Source organism: Equus asinus, chromosome 11 (genome assembly GCF_041296235.1).
Source record: "Equus asinus isolate D_3611 breed Donkey chromosome 11, EquAss-T2T_v2, whole genome shotgun sequence".
NCBI classification, from domain to species: Eukaryota; Metazoa; Chordata; class Mammalia; order Perissodactyla; family Equidae; genus Equus; species Equus asinus.
In genome coordinates, this window is record NC_091800.1 from 83,524,805 (window position 1) to 83,541,117 (window position 16,313).

The following is a 16,313-nucleotide window of genomic DNA, read 5'->3' on the forward strand; positions in this document are numbered from 1 at the left end:
AATTCAGGGAGAAAAAGCGATTCTGGGAATAAAATCAACAACCTCCAGTCTGGGCACCAAAACCAAACCAAACCAAGCCTAACCAAGCCTAACCAAGCCTAACAAGCCTAACCAAGCCTAACCAAACCTAACCAAACCTAACCAAGCCTAACCAAGCCTAACCAAACCTAACCAAGCCTAACCAAGCCTACACTATTCACGGTACCTTGGCAGACACCAAACGTATGTGAAGTAACACTCTGATTTTCTGGAATCCACATGCATCAACTAAACTGAAGAATCAAGGCTCTTTCTCTGGCCTAGGTCATTCCCAGAAATGCCAGCAATCTACATCTTTAGCCTCGATTGCCAGATTATTACTCATGAACAAATATTTGTCTTTTTGCTTTTTGTGGTTTTTTTGGTGAATTGAATGGACAGTTGTCGGGAGTCTGTGTCTAACTGTAGAGCATGTGTCGCACTTGTTCGCCACATATTATTTGAACATATCGTTATTTTTAACAAAGTTAATTTCCATGGAATAATGGGTAATTTTGAAAATATTTTGGGCAAAATGTTACAAACTCATTATTCGACTCACACCGTTCTGCACGCTGTATTCCTCTGGTTCTCACACACATTTTCAGTCTTATCTCTGGACCCTACAGGCACCATTACCATCAGTGACAACTTACAAGCATAACTGGCAGTTTTTTCTTTCATAGTGGCATATAAAATCAAGACGCATCTTAGAATAAATGGCCCCTTAGGCTCGTTGAAAAGAAAAAGTGAATGCGTGTGGTAGTAACTTACAGATAATTTCTGGTCCACATAGTCTAGGGTGGAGAGAAACTGTTTGTGTCAAGGATGAGCTATTCCTCCCTAAGACTTCCCCATGCAGGGACTGTAAATTATCTTCCCAATCTTCACCACGGCTCTTCTGGTTCTAAAAAGTCTTGTATTTCTAGTAGGTGGTTCGCGCTAAATTGCAATGTGTATTTGACAGAAGCTTTCTATTGCCTCGTCTATCACCAACTGGAAAAGTGACAAAGAAAAACTCTGGAAGACTCAAAGGACGAAGCGAGGAGCCCAGCTTCCCAATGGGTACGAAAGCTGGTGATGGGTCAAAAAAACAAACGAGTCAAAGTTAGTACTACTGAATGGGGTTTAGTTAATATTTTAAATTTCAAAATGAGCACGCACATTTGCAGTAAAGTGCTGAGCTGAATTGGTGCTTGTTTTCTGGAAACTTTACACGGCAATTATTGTAACACAGAAAAGACTCCACCACTGACCCCTCGACCTCACCGCGTGGTATTTCCATCCTGAATTCTTTCTGTTTGTTTCCTTGGAGCCAGAAGTCTTGGAGAGGATCGGGAGTCAATTATAAATATCAGGTTGGTTTGAGGTGGTGTGGGGACAGTAGAGAGAAGAGAAAGATTATGTTTGGCTTTTTTAACTTTTAAATGATAAGGATTCCAGACGTTTCCAGAAAAATAGATGTATTGGCTCTCTGCTCGAACACCTGCTTCTTGCCACAAGCCTGCTGGCTTGGGGAGCACACAGACACATATGCACACGTACATGGAGTGAATGTCTATATTCCCTTTTTTTCTGGCAGAGACATCATGTAATGGCTGAGGTTGATATTGCTTCTCTTTCGGCCCTGTGCTCTTCACCTCCTGTCACCCTTCTTGGGAGCATTACCTCGCCATCCTATATGTGCCATTTAAAGGGAATTACCTATTACTTCCATTATTTGTCCCTTATCAACTGATGTTACACTACAAGGATTTGCATTGAAAGCACACAAAGAAAGAGCAAGTCATGGCACATCGCCAAATAAAAGAGTAATGTTCTGGTGAATTTAGCCTAAATAATTTACTGCTATATAAAAGTGGAAAAGTGGAAGGTGAACCCTTTGACCAATAAATCTCTCCTGTGCGTGAAACCCTTATCTGGTCCCCTCCAACATATTCCACACGAGGAAGCCATCATCATTGGCTCTGGTTTGTTATTTGTAAACCTTGATCTTCTGCACTTGGTGTCCTAAATATGGATAATTAGCATCAGTTTATCACGCTTCTGCATATTTTCTCTCCTCTCCAAACATGCATGCTTCTATTGGCTGCCATTCTGCCACAGAAGATTATGGAGACAGATTGCAGAGAATGAATGTGCTAAACGAGATTAGGAAGGAATAGAAATAGCAACTTGGCCAATAAATTCCTCGTGAGAGCCTTATCATACAATTACACGTTGACTTGTTTCACACTCTCCCAGCCTCTTAATCCAACGCCCCCACCAAGAATAAAATTTCACTAATTTCTGAATTACTGCATATCCTCCTGACTTGTTACCGAGAATGGCTGGAAGGAGAAACACGGCTGAAAACAACATATCAAACTTCTCAATAAAAAATTAAACTTTAAATCTTCAAATGGGCGGTATGAATTTGGGATGTTGAAAGCGTTTTAGCACCTACAAATGAGTGCATAAAGCCTGGCACAGAGAGATGTTTAACTTCTCTTTTAAATTCTCTCCATGCGCCACCTTTGGGGGCTCAGCATTGTATGAAGGGGAGAGTTACCCTGCTCTTCAACAGAGCTATCTGATGTGTTTTAAAACAGGATAGAGTAGTCCCTTATTTTCTTCTCATTATTCTGGAGGACAGTCACGATGTCCCTGAGTACTTCCAGGCACATCACTTGACCGCTCTCGTACAGTGTCCTCACTCAAACAGGCTGTTTCACATGTTATAGCTTCTTACGCATATTCACGTCTACACATGAGAATTCTCGCCCACTCCCGGTCTCCTGAGAATGTAACCAAGAAAGCTGTCACCAGGCATCCACAGGGGTACTCTGCTCTCCTTCCTTCCCCCTTGTTCTCCCCAAGGCTTTATAACAAGTTTGGGATTTAAAGAGGCCCGTTAAGACAAAAGCAAGGTGCTGCAGCAGAGAAAGCCCTGCAGGACCGAGGTAACGCTTCCAGAAAGCGATGGAAATACAGATCAAGTCATAAAAACGATATCTTGGTGCTTGCAGAAGAGGAAAGGCTTCCAATTCATGGTGAGAAGAATTAATTAGCTAAAGAAATTCATAGCAATTGCAAAGAGAGTTTTTATGCACAGATCACCATGTTGCCTTCACTTTCTTTTCTCCAAGTCACGTCTATCAGGATTCACTGGAGAGGGCCTCATACACAATCGGAGAAAGGATTCCATGCTTCAGAAGACCTGCTCCTACTCTGAGTTCAGAGACATAACTGGACAACGTCGTTCAACAAACAGGCACTGTCTCCTATGCACCAGGCACTGTTTGCGATGGTGGGGTGTAAGAGCACCAAGAAAGAGCCTGCCCTGGACCCGGTGACAGCCATGGATGCTCATATGTCTTGACTTGACGGTTGATGAGTAGTATGGGTTTGCCTTCCGCAAGCTAGCAGATCTATTGGCTGCCAAGGATTTCCTTTTTTGGAGAGAGCGCCAGTCTACAACCTCCTTCCCTCCATCTATGCAATAGGGAGAGAGACCGAGGGCCTTTCAGGAAGCCCTGGGAGGCTCCTGTGTGAGGGGCACAGACTCTGTAGGAAGAAGTAGCTCAGAGACGGCCTGTCTTCCTGGGACCGCAGCCACAAACACATGCCATATGGTGGCAGCTGCAGCTCCAACAGCGTTTGCACTCGAGTCCTAAAGTCATCTGTCCAGAAAAAGCAAACACATCTTAATGTCAGAGAAGTTCTGCTTTCCCTGCATCCTTCTTCTTTCCAAAGCCACTGAAATCCAAGGATCCAGGGTTGGGGGACAGGCTCCTGCTGAAGTGGGTGAGGGCAACCTAGAGAAGGGATGGGACTGGTTTGTTGTTCTGTTTCCTTGAGGAAATGTTCTGGAGGCCTTGGAGCGCTGATTCGGGGGCTCATGTTTGGCTTCATCGAACTCCTCCACTCAGGCAAGGTGCACAGCCAATTGTAAATAAGTCCCCAGGCCTGAGGCTCCCCGGGGACTTGGGGCTTGCAGCTCAGCTATGAGCTGGGGGAACCTCCAGCCAAAATATGAGACAGATGAGTTGTTATTAAAAACGGTCCTCCCTCCGCTATGTCATATTTCCTGAATCGGTGAGCTAAGTTGAAGGGGGCGGTGAGAGGGAGCCGTTTGCCATTAATCTGGGAACAAACGGCTAACCTCGGTGACTGGTATTTTCGCTTTTCTTTTCTCACTTTTCTCAGTGCGGGGAGCGGTGGAGCCGCGCAGCGCGATTGTGAGGGGCTCTGCTGGAATTTGGCAGCGCGGAGGCTTGGAGAGCAGCCCCATGCTGGCTCCTATTCAGCGGGCCAGTTTTCCTCGAGCTTTGGAAGTTTCACTCAGCCGTGCACTCAATGGCTTCACAAAGCTGATTACAAGCTTCAGCGCATTCCTGAAGGAGCCAAAAGCGACGCAGGTGCAAACGAGCCGAGGGAGCCCCTTATCCCGGTGACAGAATGGGACAAGCTGGGAAAGGCTTGGACCACACAAATCCAAGCTCACCAGGCAGCAGAAAGCCTGCCTTGGGAACCGGGGGTCATTATCCGCCCTATTCAGCGGGGCCCGGGGACCCTGGGGGCCAGAGAGGCCGGCCGGGCGGGAGCTTCAGCGCCAGCGCGCGCCCGCGGCGGTGGGGACCCCGAAGGGCCCTGCGGCCGGCCCGGGGCGCTGGGTGGCGGGTTGTGCGTTTGCTCTGGCAGCGCCAGTGAAACCCGTGCCCCGACGGGCCCCTGTCAACACCAGTAGGGACATGGGAGAAAGAGCGCGCAGGAGGCAACCGGGTGCCTGGACCGTGCGCAACGTTTGTTCATCCAGCATCCCTGCCCCTGCCCACCCTGGCGCTCCGGGTCCCCGCCGGGCCCCTAGGCCACCGACACGCAGCTCCGAGGGTCGCTCGGTCCCCTCTTTCCCCCAGCCCCCCTTTCCTGTCCGTCTCGTGGTAACTGGGTCGGTGGAGAGCTACCCCGACGCGGTGCTGTGGGAGGACAGCGACTGTGCGCGGGGAGTAGGGGCGGCGGGTCACGGGACCGCCCCGTCGAAGAGCACTCGGCTGGGGCCGAGGACACCTTTGCGGCGAGTCTGATTCCGCGACGGGAAGGAGGGTCGGGCCTCTGCCAGGGAGTGAATGACGTCCCCTGCTCGCGTTGAAGGACCGACAACCCCGGGCTGAGGGCGGTGAAGAGAGAAGGCAGCGCCGCGGGGAGCGCGCGGGAAAGGAAGGTCGAGGCCCGGGAGGGGATCTCGGCGTAGGAGGCACGCCAGGCGGAGGGAGCTGGCACGCGGGGGAGGGAGCGGGGGGGGGGCGGAGCTGGTGCGCGGGCTGCCCCCGGGACCCTCCTGTGGCGCGTCGGGAGCCCCGCGCCGCGTCCAGACAAGCGCAGCGCTCGAGTCCCTGCGTGGGGTCGGCGCCCGGGCTCCCCTCCTGCACGCCGTCCCACCCTGTGCTCCCTGGGCCTGGGCCCTGCCCGCCGCGCGCTGGGCCGGGCTGCGTCCGGGGGTCCCCGCGGCAGGGCGCGGGCAGGGCGCGGGCCGGCAGGGCGCGGGCGCCGACGGTCTTTTGTCTGATAACTAATTTGAGTTAATGCGATCTTTATGTAAAGCTAACAGCGGATAATTGTCTATTTTCTCGCCAACAATCTCCATCACAATCACTTATCTGGAAACCTGCGGCTGGATTAATCGTTATATTCCCGAGATAAGCGTCGCCGCAATCCGCAGCGAATAAGGGTGAGGACATGAAAAGGCCTCCGCCGCGCTTGCGGGGCGGGGCGGGCCAGCCTGGCTACTGCCGGCGACCCCGTGTGCCTGGGGTTGGTGCCCGCGGGCGTGGCTGCTGGGTGCATTCTCCAGAGCTGGCTTTTGCTCAGATGGGTGGCGCGGGGGTGCAGGAGGCAGAGGGAGGAGGAGGGGGAGGAATGAGGCTGGAGAGGAAGCGGGAGGAGGAAAAGAAGAAAGATGGAGGAAGAAAGAAGAGGAAAGTGGAGGAGGTGGAGAAGGGAGGAGGACCAGGAGGAGGAGGAGGGGCCCCGCGGGGCTGCAGGCCGGGCGCAGCCTGGGTCTAGTTGGGCCTGAGGAGGCCCTCGGCACACCGTGACGCGGGCTCCGGGTCCACGCGGCAGAGGCGCTGTCAGTGCAGGAATCAAGTCTTTTGATCTGGGAGACAGGATGCCACCTCACTATTTTATTTTCTGCAGAAAAGGCTCGCTCCCTCCGTCTGGATTCCTCTAGCTTAATCCCCTGGTCCACTCACCCGCCCTGCCTTAGGTCCCTCCCGCAAGATGCCCTCCTCCAGGGTCCGCATCTTTGCAAATTAATGGCAATATTTACACTCCCGTCAGTGAGATCCCCGAAAGAGAAAACCCTGGTGTGGAGCCCCGGACCCAGTGCCGCAGCGCCCACCGATGGCCGATGGAATCGAGGCCTGTGGGGAAAAGGCAGTTGTAGGGCGACGATTTTGACTTTCTGAGCTGAAGTCAAAAAGTCGGTGTCAAATGCAAATCCGTGTGGTGGTGGAGGGACCGCGCGTGTGACTTTCTTGTGCACAATAAGGTGTAAAACGACTGACTTCTGAAACCAAGCAACGCGTATGGTGGTGACTTGGAAGTAACCCATTTGATTCCATTGACTTCTACGACCCAGATTTGCTGGCCGAGGGACCACCAGAGCAACTTTCCAAAATAGTGTTTCTGGAAAAGAGCAGATTCAGTCTCAATTCGTGACAGTTTTTGGCCACATAGAATGAAACTTTTTCCCTTTTGGCAGTTTAACTCTGAAACTTCTAAGAGTAGAAGAATACAGTGAACTGAAATGCCACCAAAGTATTGGATTTTTAGATAAAGGAGGACCCCAAATTATCCCCAAAATAGAGCATCGTAAATTCCTGTTAAAATCCTTGTCTTCAGTTTTCCCCTCCAGCAACTTGATGAGGTCTCTAGAAGCAAACAAGTGAACGGCCCTCCCGGGTCCGCTAGCCCGGCTGCGACCGCCTTTCCCAGGGCCGCTTTTTGTTGTGGCATTCGGGAACCATCCCACTTCATCTCTCACCTGAATCTTGTCATCTCGGCCATCTTGAAGTGATCTGGGAACAATGCTGGTCCCCGCGACAGACCCGCTGGTCAATCAGGCAGAACAGACTATGCAAATGGCGCGGAGAGGCGAAGCGCCCGGAACACTGGCGCCCATTGTCTCCGGCGTTTCAAAGCGCGGAGCAGCTGCGCAGACTTGTCGCCCCGGACCCTCGGTTGCCACACTAATGTCATCATTGCAAAACATCAGATTTTGAAAACTATACAATCTGAATTCATTAGCAGCCTTCTCGGCAAAGGCTTCTCTTCTCCATGACAAGTTTCAAACTCTTGATCCCCTCGTGTGGGGAGAGGGAGGGGGGCGAGCTTTGCAAGTGACAACTGGTGATGATCCGTAATTTCCTCTTTCTGGTGGATTCACAAACTTTAAAACCCGTGCTTGGAGTTCCGAGCCCGGCTGTCTGACTCCAACGACGCGGAGATTTCCAGGTTTTCGCGGTTTCTCTCAAGTGTTGCTTGCAAGTTTAGATTCCCTCAGAGCAGCCGAGGTACCGAGTGGAGTGAATTTAACAAGACACCGTCTGACGTTTGAAGGATAACGCCGGGGAGAGGTTTTGAAGTTATTTTCTTTCGATTGAACTCAAAACCATCGACAGCAGAGCAGTTTCGGCCCTAAAGCAAATGAGCTAGTGACGCGCGGGGCGCCCCTGGGCGCGCCCTCGCCAGCGGGCCGGCACCTCGGCTGCCCGCGGCACGCGCGTCTCGGTCACACAATTGCTCCCTCGGTTTTGCCGGGCTCACCATGCTTCTGCCTCTCCCTTGCCTCGCGCCCCCACCCCCCGTCCTCCAGGGTGACCTCGTTTCTCTAGACCTTCGAAGGCAGGAGGGATGCGCTTGGTGCCCGCGGCCGCTGCCCTGGGTGGAGGCCGAGCGCTGGGTCCCGCCCCGGCCGCACCTGCTGGCGCGGGGAGCGCGCGGCGCGCAGGCCGCTGTGGGGTCCGAGGGCGGCAGAGGCCGGCGGAGCTGAGCCTCCGGGAGGACCCGGGGCGCCTGGGAAGGCCTCTTTCCTCTCGGGTCAAGCTTGTGTTCTCCTCTGCTGCGTTGACGTGTCCTCCTTCTGCTTCTTTACAGCACTCCATCTCCACTCTCCTCTCCCTACTTCGTCCGTGGGCTGGAAATTTTTCCCAGGAGAAGGCAGTCAACACGGAGACGGGCACCAGGCCAGTTCCTAGCCCGGAGCTGAGAATTAAGCGTCGAGGTTGAAGGCTGCAGAAGGCCGAGGTCTCCCCAGGGCCCCGTGGACTCTCGGGTTCGCCCCGAGGTCTCCCCAGCAAGCTCTCAGGCCTCCACCATGTGACTCGCAGCCTCTGGAGGTGCCTTAGTTTTACCTTGGTTTCTTGACAAACTAAGGGATCAGGATTTGGAAGGAGAATGGAGCCAGATGTTGTTTTCGTAAGCACAGCAAGCAGAACAGGGAAATAAACAGAGAAAAGGCCCTATAGGGTGTCTTGTTTGGTTGGGGTGAAGGTGGAGGCCTCCGTCTCAATCCAGGAAAAGCCGTAGGCAGGCTCTTTGCAAATATGGACACCTTTGGGGGAATTGAACTAGAATACCTTTTTTCTCCCCAGAAAATTGTATGATTTAGGCCTGGACCCTGGGTTGCTCTTGAAGTCTCTGCAAGTCTTGCACCCGGGCCTGGCCTTGGGGCAGAGAGCCTCTCCAGGGCCCGCCCAGCGCCCTGTGCGCCCCAAGCCAGCCATGGCTGGGGAGGCGTACTGTGGAGGTCCTGGTTATAGTGGGTGGGCACACAGGACAATGTCAGCTCCAGGGAGACGGCGTTGTTGCCAGGTGGCTCACCGTGTCTCTCCAGGGTGTAGACAGCTCCTGGTTCATTGTAGGTGTCCAACATATGTTTGCTGAAAGGCTGAAAAGGCCCTTGCCACGGTGGAGCTGCTGGCCTGGCAGAGTGGACCACAGCAGGGCCAGCGCCCTGGGGGCTGGGGAGGGGTCCTGAGCTTGCCTCCCTCCCCTTCTCACACACGTTCAATCTTACGCTCGCCGTGCCTGTTCTTACACACACACGATTCACGTGCTGTGCACTCATGCACACTCACACAAATACCCAGAGTCTCTAACACACACAGACGCATGTATGCAGAGACACACACACATCCACTGTCACACGTGAGTGACATGCAGTCACACACACACCATTCCCCTGGGGGCCCGCAGTCACAGGCTGGCTGAGTGCTGGCGGCGGCTTGTGCCTGGCTCCTCGGGAGGAGAAGTCAAATAGGTCAGAAGAATATTCTCTTAGGTACACACACGTGGGTGAGGGATCCAGTCCTCCTGGGAATTCAACAAATGCAGCAAAAAAGTGACATCAGTGCAGCACAGGGCGGTTACTTCTGAGCTCTTTCTTCTGAGCGTCAGAGCCAGGTCACTGTCCCAGCTTGCTAGAGTGGGTCGAGTTATCACTTTGTTCCCAACGCTTCCAAGTTGCTACTTTCTCCCAGTGTAATTTCCTTGGCTGCCCATGTAGACCTCTGTTATACAATATGATAGCCACTAGCCACACGTGGCTACTGAGCACTTACAGTGTGACCAGGTGTGCTGTGACTGTGCAAGACACGCCCGATTATAAGGTGTGGTATGGGGGCTGGCCTGGGAGCACAGCAGTTAAGTTCGCACGTTCCGCTTTGGGCCCTGACCTGTTCGCTGGTTTGGATCCCAGGCATGGACCTGCACACCGCTTGTGAAGCCATGCTCTGGCAGGCATCCCACATATAAAATGAAGGAAGACTGGCATGGATGTTAGCTCAGGGCCAGTCTTTCTCAGCAAAAAGAGGATTGGCAGCTGATGTTAGCTCAGGGCTAGTCTTCCTCAAAATTATTTTTAAGAAAATAATAAAATAAAAAATAAAGGTGTAGTATGAAAGAAAGCATGTAAAATGCCTCATTAATCATTTTTAAATATTGATTTCATGTTGAAATGATACTTTTGATATATTCAGTAAAATAAAATCCATTCTTGAAATTAATTTCACTTGCTTCTTTTTACTTTTTCAAAATGTAGCTATTAGGAAATTTAAACTGACCACTGACCTGTGTGGCTCCTGTTGGTGGCTTATATTGTATTTCTGTAGGGCAGCCTTAGACTTTCCAAGACCTCCTTCAGGAAATGGAAGAGGAAAAGCCAAAATGGAGGAAGATGCTGAGCATGTGGTTTAGCACGAGGCGGTGCAAAGCCACCCTGGGTTAAAGTTGCTTTTGTAACATAATGTATTATCAAAGCTTCTTTTCTTTTATGAGAAGACATGATGGGGGGGGGTGGGAGAGGGGAGGCAGTACATATTGTATTTTATAGTTTGATTCATTTTCTTTCCATTTTAACTTTAATTCCGTCTAATTACTGTATTGTGATCTCAGTCAGCAATCTTAAATGAACTCTTAAGTAACTTTTGAAGAATCTTGCTACAAATGTTGGATAATGACGAGATGTAAATTACTGCAGGTTATTGTATAATGTCTACATCCAGCTGAAGCAACCCCTTTCCTGTTATTTTCAAATTTCAGGTCAGCATTTTGGTACTTTTCTGCTTTATTTTTTCCCCTGCAAGGTATTATCACCCACCCACCACCATTGCAGCCCAAAACAAAACAAGCAGAACAAAAGCTTGAGCACGAATTTATAGCTGGTGAAAATACTCTCTACGAAGCAAGAAAGGACTTCCTTCCCAACTCTTTAATTCCTATGATTGACTCACAGCTTTAAAAATTGTGACGTCACACCCTGGTCAAGGAGATTGCAATAAAACCTATTTGCAGGCTTTTAATATTTTAAATATGATTTTAAAATAGTCTATCTTAACATTGTAGAGACAAGAGTTCTAGAAACAAAGTTATAAAACTTAGAAATTACTTTTCATCCTTTGATGATAGCAAGAAAGAAGAGATTGCTCCAAGACTGTTGTTTTTAATAAATTCGGTACAACTGCAACAGGAAAATTCTGCATGCATAGCTACTTGTTACACACACGTTGTATTTTTTATATATTTATCTTGAGGGTTCTATAATTAATGAAGAAACAATTCAACAAAAATGTGAGGTGAGTCTATTTTACCAATAAATTAGAAGTATCTTATAGATAATTTTAGGTAAAATTTAAAATTTGTTTTTATCACAAAAGAAACTCTCCTGTTGCTCATTATTAGTATGTCCATTTACTGTTCTATTTTGGCTAAATTAAATTTAACTAAGGGAAAAAGAAAATGTGGTATAATACCAAGAATGGTCAAGGTTTGGTGGGTAAGCTAATTGAAAAGATTTATTCTTCGTATTAACTCCTTAGAAAATAGCACTCTTGTTATTTGAGGCTTCTGTTCAATTAGTAAGAAAATAATAGAAATATTTTATGCTTTAATCAAACTGCCTGTTTTTTAGGAGTTTCCAAGGGAATAACTGAAAAACTGGCGTGTGTCTTGCTGCAGAGCCAGCAGCATCTCATTGGGAACGCAGGTGACACCGCCACGGTGGATGTGCAGGCTGGCGTGTTATTATTAGGATGACAAGGTCATTTGTTTCTGTGATGACTCATGTTGGCTCTCATTAAACTTACTGAGATAACTATAAGAAGCAACTGCAAGAATTTAGCCACTTCTCACTGTCAACTCTGCTCTTCTACTTTTTTGGACTCTTCTCAGAGTAAAAGAACCAAAAATGATAAGCAAGCTTTGAGAGGAGAAGCTGGGGCACCTGCCCCCAGCCGGGCAGGAGGAGGTCCCACGTGCCCGCCAAGTTCCCCATGGCTCGTTCTTCTCTTTATTTCGTGTACCTATCTCTTGGCCTCGTTTGCTTCATCATGTTATGAAACTAGACAGACTCTCATTTGCTTTTCTGTGTTTCTTTTTTCCCTAAAGACTATAATGGTTATACACGTTCAAATATTCACAGACAGGAGATTCTGGGTAAATAATCTAAGATTAACTAAATTAGGTCAATGTTCATACAGGGCCAGTGTGATATGTCCCTTGTGTGAAATTATCTGGTGTCAGCTACATTGATTGAAAAAGCACTACAGACCGAAAAAAAAGACTTATTACAAGATGTCTCAAAAGCAGATAAGAAAGCAACGAAACCCTCTCGTAAATGAGGGACCTTATCTAGATTTTAATATGGCGGTAAGCAAATTGTAAATGTTTTTGCAAGTTAGACAACTTGCATAGGAAGGCAGACGTTTGTAAAGTTTCTATAATTCTAAGCCAGTCGCTATAGTTTGCATATCTGTCCATTGCTGGTAGGGTCTTTGTTCTTTTCCTCAAGATACGTTCCATAGAAAGGCTGAAATATTATCAAATTCCGAGCACATTGTCTAGACTGCATAACTTGTTCTGGGATGGATCAAGCCCCATAATGATGCCCGAATATCACTGGGTGAGGGCTCCCTCCTGCTCATCTGTTTATATCAAGCTTCATACACTGTTGCTTTCTCTCTGAAAACTGCTATTAATATCGACGAAATTCTTTGTAATGGGACCAAAATGTCAGTGGTTGGACAAGAAAGTCCTTGAGACTTTCGTCAGAGGTCACATCTGCTGGAGTCAGTGGCATGAGTCAGTTTGTTTTCAAGAGCTGGCTCCATAGCCATCTCGTAGGTGAGTAAAGGCTCCATCTGTCAGATCCTTGAATCACCATTCTCTTATCGGCGGAAGTTCACAAGTTGTTCTTCCTGTTACCACTATAATCTATTTATTATCACAAAAGATACTTAATAAGTTGACAATCTGATATAATTAACCGAATGGCTGTTAGTAAATATATTTCAAAAATAGACACAGACTATCTAACGACCAGAGGATGCCATCCCATTGAACAATTACTATATTTAGAACATACGTCCGAGTGGCAGTAACTGCAATAGCCTTCTCTTCAGGTTTGAGCTGTGTTTCTAATGCAAACGTACTGGCTCAGGCATGCAATAAGCTGTAATGAAATAAAGCTGGGGAGAAAACCCGACAGCCCAGAACTGCCAATTCCTGATTGCGATCTAACAGGAAAGGGAGCACTTTCCACGAGAGCATTGCAGTGGTTCAGATATTGCAGTGAGCAACAGCTGCAGGTCGACAGGAACTCTGGAAAAACAGCTGCAAAACAGAAATAGAAAAGCGAAATAAATCAGAGTTTGGGGTCTGGAATAAAGAATTTTTTAAAATTTAAAATACCAGATTTCACGTGAAAATGAGGGCTGAAAACAGTCCAGTTCTGCTCATGGGTCTGCTGTGGACATCAGGGGCCGACACCCCCTCCCGACACACACACCCCGACAGTGCTCATCCCCACGGTCTGGTTAGCAAGCCCAGCATTTGTGCTTCGGCTGCCAGTGCACTCCTGCTGTTGTGTCCGGCTGGGACAGGTGTGCTGGGGCCACTCGCATCCACAGGAAAATGGAAGTCATCAGCCCCATCTTACATGAGTCTCAGAACTTCCATTGCACCATCATGATTTGACCTTAGAGTCTGGGGGGTTGTTCACAACATGCCCGTTGTTCAAACCACAGGCACACTTTTCCTTGAAGGGTTAGCTGTCCCCTTGGCACTCTCTTTGGTGTGGCCTTCCTAAGTTTCCCGGCTATTTTCTAACTAGACCCGCACGGGCACCAACACCAGAGCTTGTGGCTGAGAAGCAGGAACACGGCCCTGAGCCCTCATCCACGCCCCTCGGCTCTTCCCGGGATGCCCCGGCTGCTCTGGAAGAAGAGTAAATCCAGCCTCTCTTTCCCGCTGTGCTGGAGGATGCACCTCTGGTGAGCGGTGCGGAGGAAGGAGGAGCAGCCTTCTCATTCACAAGCCAAATTCCCAGGCGCACCTCCTTCCTCCTTGATCTGAGCAGGGCCAGGGTTTATGGCTTTCAAAAACGTATTTCGTGTGCTTCTCTCTCGAGGAGGAAAGACGGAGCAAGGGAGGGAAGGGCTCTCAAAACTCATTCCATGGAGGATGTTTCTGAAGATCTGAGGCTTGGTCTTTCATTTCTAGTCTGCAAAAGTTAACAGATGCCTCACTGGGTTTATGCATAAGCTGCAACAGTAACTTATATTCCTTTTGAGAAGACAAGAGAAGACAATAGGGTAGAGTTTGATTCAATAGATATTTGATAAATATCTATTATATTCCTGGTACTTTGCAAAGTGCGGCATACAAAACCAAAAAAAGATATTGGTTATGATTCATGCTCTCAAGAAATTCTCAACCTTGTGGACAAGACAGGGAGGAAGCACTTGAATAGCACACAATTCGTCAATGTCATTCCATGGGGACCCTTGAAGGGTGGGGGCATCTGCGGCTGGTGAGATCACAGCATCCAGGAGTCTCAGTCTTGGAGAAAGAGGAGAGGCAGAGAAAGACATTCTAGGCACGGAACAGCATTTACAAAGGTGCAGAGGCATAAAAGAAGAAGTTGTTCTCAGGAAAGTGCAAGCCATCTGCCAAGGGGTATGTCTACAGGAATGCATGCTTTAATAATTCTGGGGTGAGGAGCCGTTTGGGGCTGGGGAGTCGAGGAAAGCTCCCAGGGGGAGATGGAATTTGCTTAGGGCCTTAGACAAAGAGCAGACTTGGAGAGCCTGAGCGAAAGTTGCCATCACTTAGCAGAGGTAGATGAGGTGGGGTTTCCACAGGGCGCTTGGGGTGGGGCATCCTCTAGTCTGGATGGAGCAGAAGACTAAGCATGAGAAGAGAGGGAGCAACCCTGGGGAAGGGGCATCTGATGGAGCAGTGCAGGTCTTGACAACAGGTGACAAATACAGACCAGGTTCTTCGGGCAATAAGGACCTGGTGAATGATTTTGAGCAGGAAAGACACTTGAGGTTTGCTACATCTTGGGTGTGTAGCCTAGCCGGGTGTGGGACATCTCACTACTGGAGTTGTTGTAAGGGCTCTGCCTGCTCCTCTTGATACCAGACCTCTTAACCTCAGGTCCATGTGCCCGATGCACAGTAAGCCAACCACCGAGACTCCAGAGCTTGGAGGTAGAGAAAGATGTGTTGAAAGTGGCTAAAGCGAGAAGGTGTGAAAGCAGGTCCTTTCAGATCCATCTTAACACAGAGAGAAAGCAGGGGGTCTTTATAGGGCTGAGGGGCTTTGGAGGTGGAGTTCTGGGGAAACAAAGGGGAAGTCCACATTTCTTTCACTTCAGATAAGACCTTGAGCAACCAGACTTCTTGGCATCAGGGGCAGCTGTGGTCACATCACCCAGGGATTGTAACTTTCTTAGAGGCATTCTTTTTCTTCTGGAAAACAAGCTCATAAATCCTTATGACCATTGAGTTACCCCTCTGGTTAAACAGGAAAACAGTAAATTAGCAAGCTATAGTCATCCATGGCTTCAAAGCAAGCATTTGGGCTCAGCAAATGCATCTAATGGGGATTGAGGTTATTTATCTAGGATTTACATCTGTGGCTGTGTTGGACATGAGGTCAAAGGGTAACCATATTCTCACTGAATATTTACAGCAACTTTCAGCTACCTAGCTTCACTCTGCCCCTGAGAACAGTCCTTGACAAGAATCTGAGAGCAAGTGAAGCCAGAGAGAGAGAGACAGAGACAGAGACAGAGAGAGACACAGAGAAAGACAGAGAAAGATGGATAGAGAGAGACAGAGACAAAGAGACAGAGAAAGACAGACAATCAGAGGAACAGACAGAGACAGACAGACAGATAGCGATCATTGCAGGTGAGTGGCTGACCTCAGGATTCAGGGAGCAGATGGGCTGCCCTTTCTGGGTGTGCATGGGACCACAGGCTGGCCCCTTGTTACGCCTCTGGTCACATCTTTGACTGACATGCCCCTCCAGTCAGTCCACTTTGGCTGCAGTGACCCCCTTCCTGCTCCCGCCTCAGGGCCTTCATACGCCTGTTCCCTCTCACCTCGAGTGGCTCACTTCCTGTCCTACATCAGCTCTTTGTTCAAAGACTGTCTTGTTGGTGTGGCCTTCCCTGGACACCTATTTAGGGTCCCCCAGCCATGATCCTTTTTTCCTCTTTGTCTCCATGGTGCTTACCCCCAAGCATGTAACGGACAGGTGCCTGGTCCCTTCTGATGACTGTCACCCGACCCGGGAGGTATCTTCCACTGGGAGCGAGCCCTGCCTGTGTGGTTTGTTGCAATGTCCTCAGTGCCCAGAACAAAGCCAGGTAGGTAGCAGGTGCTCGGTGGATGTCTGTGGAATGAGGGAGGAAAAAATAAGTGTGTGAGGGCAAGATGAAGATAAAGGCCTGATGCAGAGCAGAG

At 49.2% G+C, this 16,313-nt stretch overlaps 1 long non-coding RNA gene across 4 annotated transcripts in view; it reads left to right on the forward strand.

Annotated features, from left to right (window-relative positions):
• LOC123289681 (uncharacterized) overlaps window positions 1-10,329 on the forward strand; it is a 345,699-nt gene extending 335,370 nt beyond the window's left edge. For 2 of the 4 annotated variants that reach the window (XR_006533749.2, XR_011506668.1), the window contains exons 3-4: window positions 4,207-5,728; window positions 8,158-10,318. This is a non-coding gene — a long non-coding RNA (uncharacterized lncRNA). Of the gene's footprint in view, window positions 1-947; window positions 1,084-4,206; window positions 5,729-8,157 lie in introns of all 4 variants that reach the window. The other 2 variants (XR_011506667.1, XR_011506666.1) reach the window with 2 other exon arrangements.
• The last annotated feature ends 5,984 nt before the right edge of the window (window positions 10,330-16,313 follow it).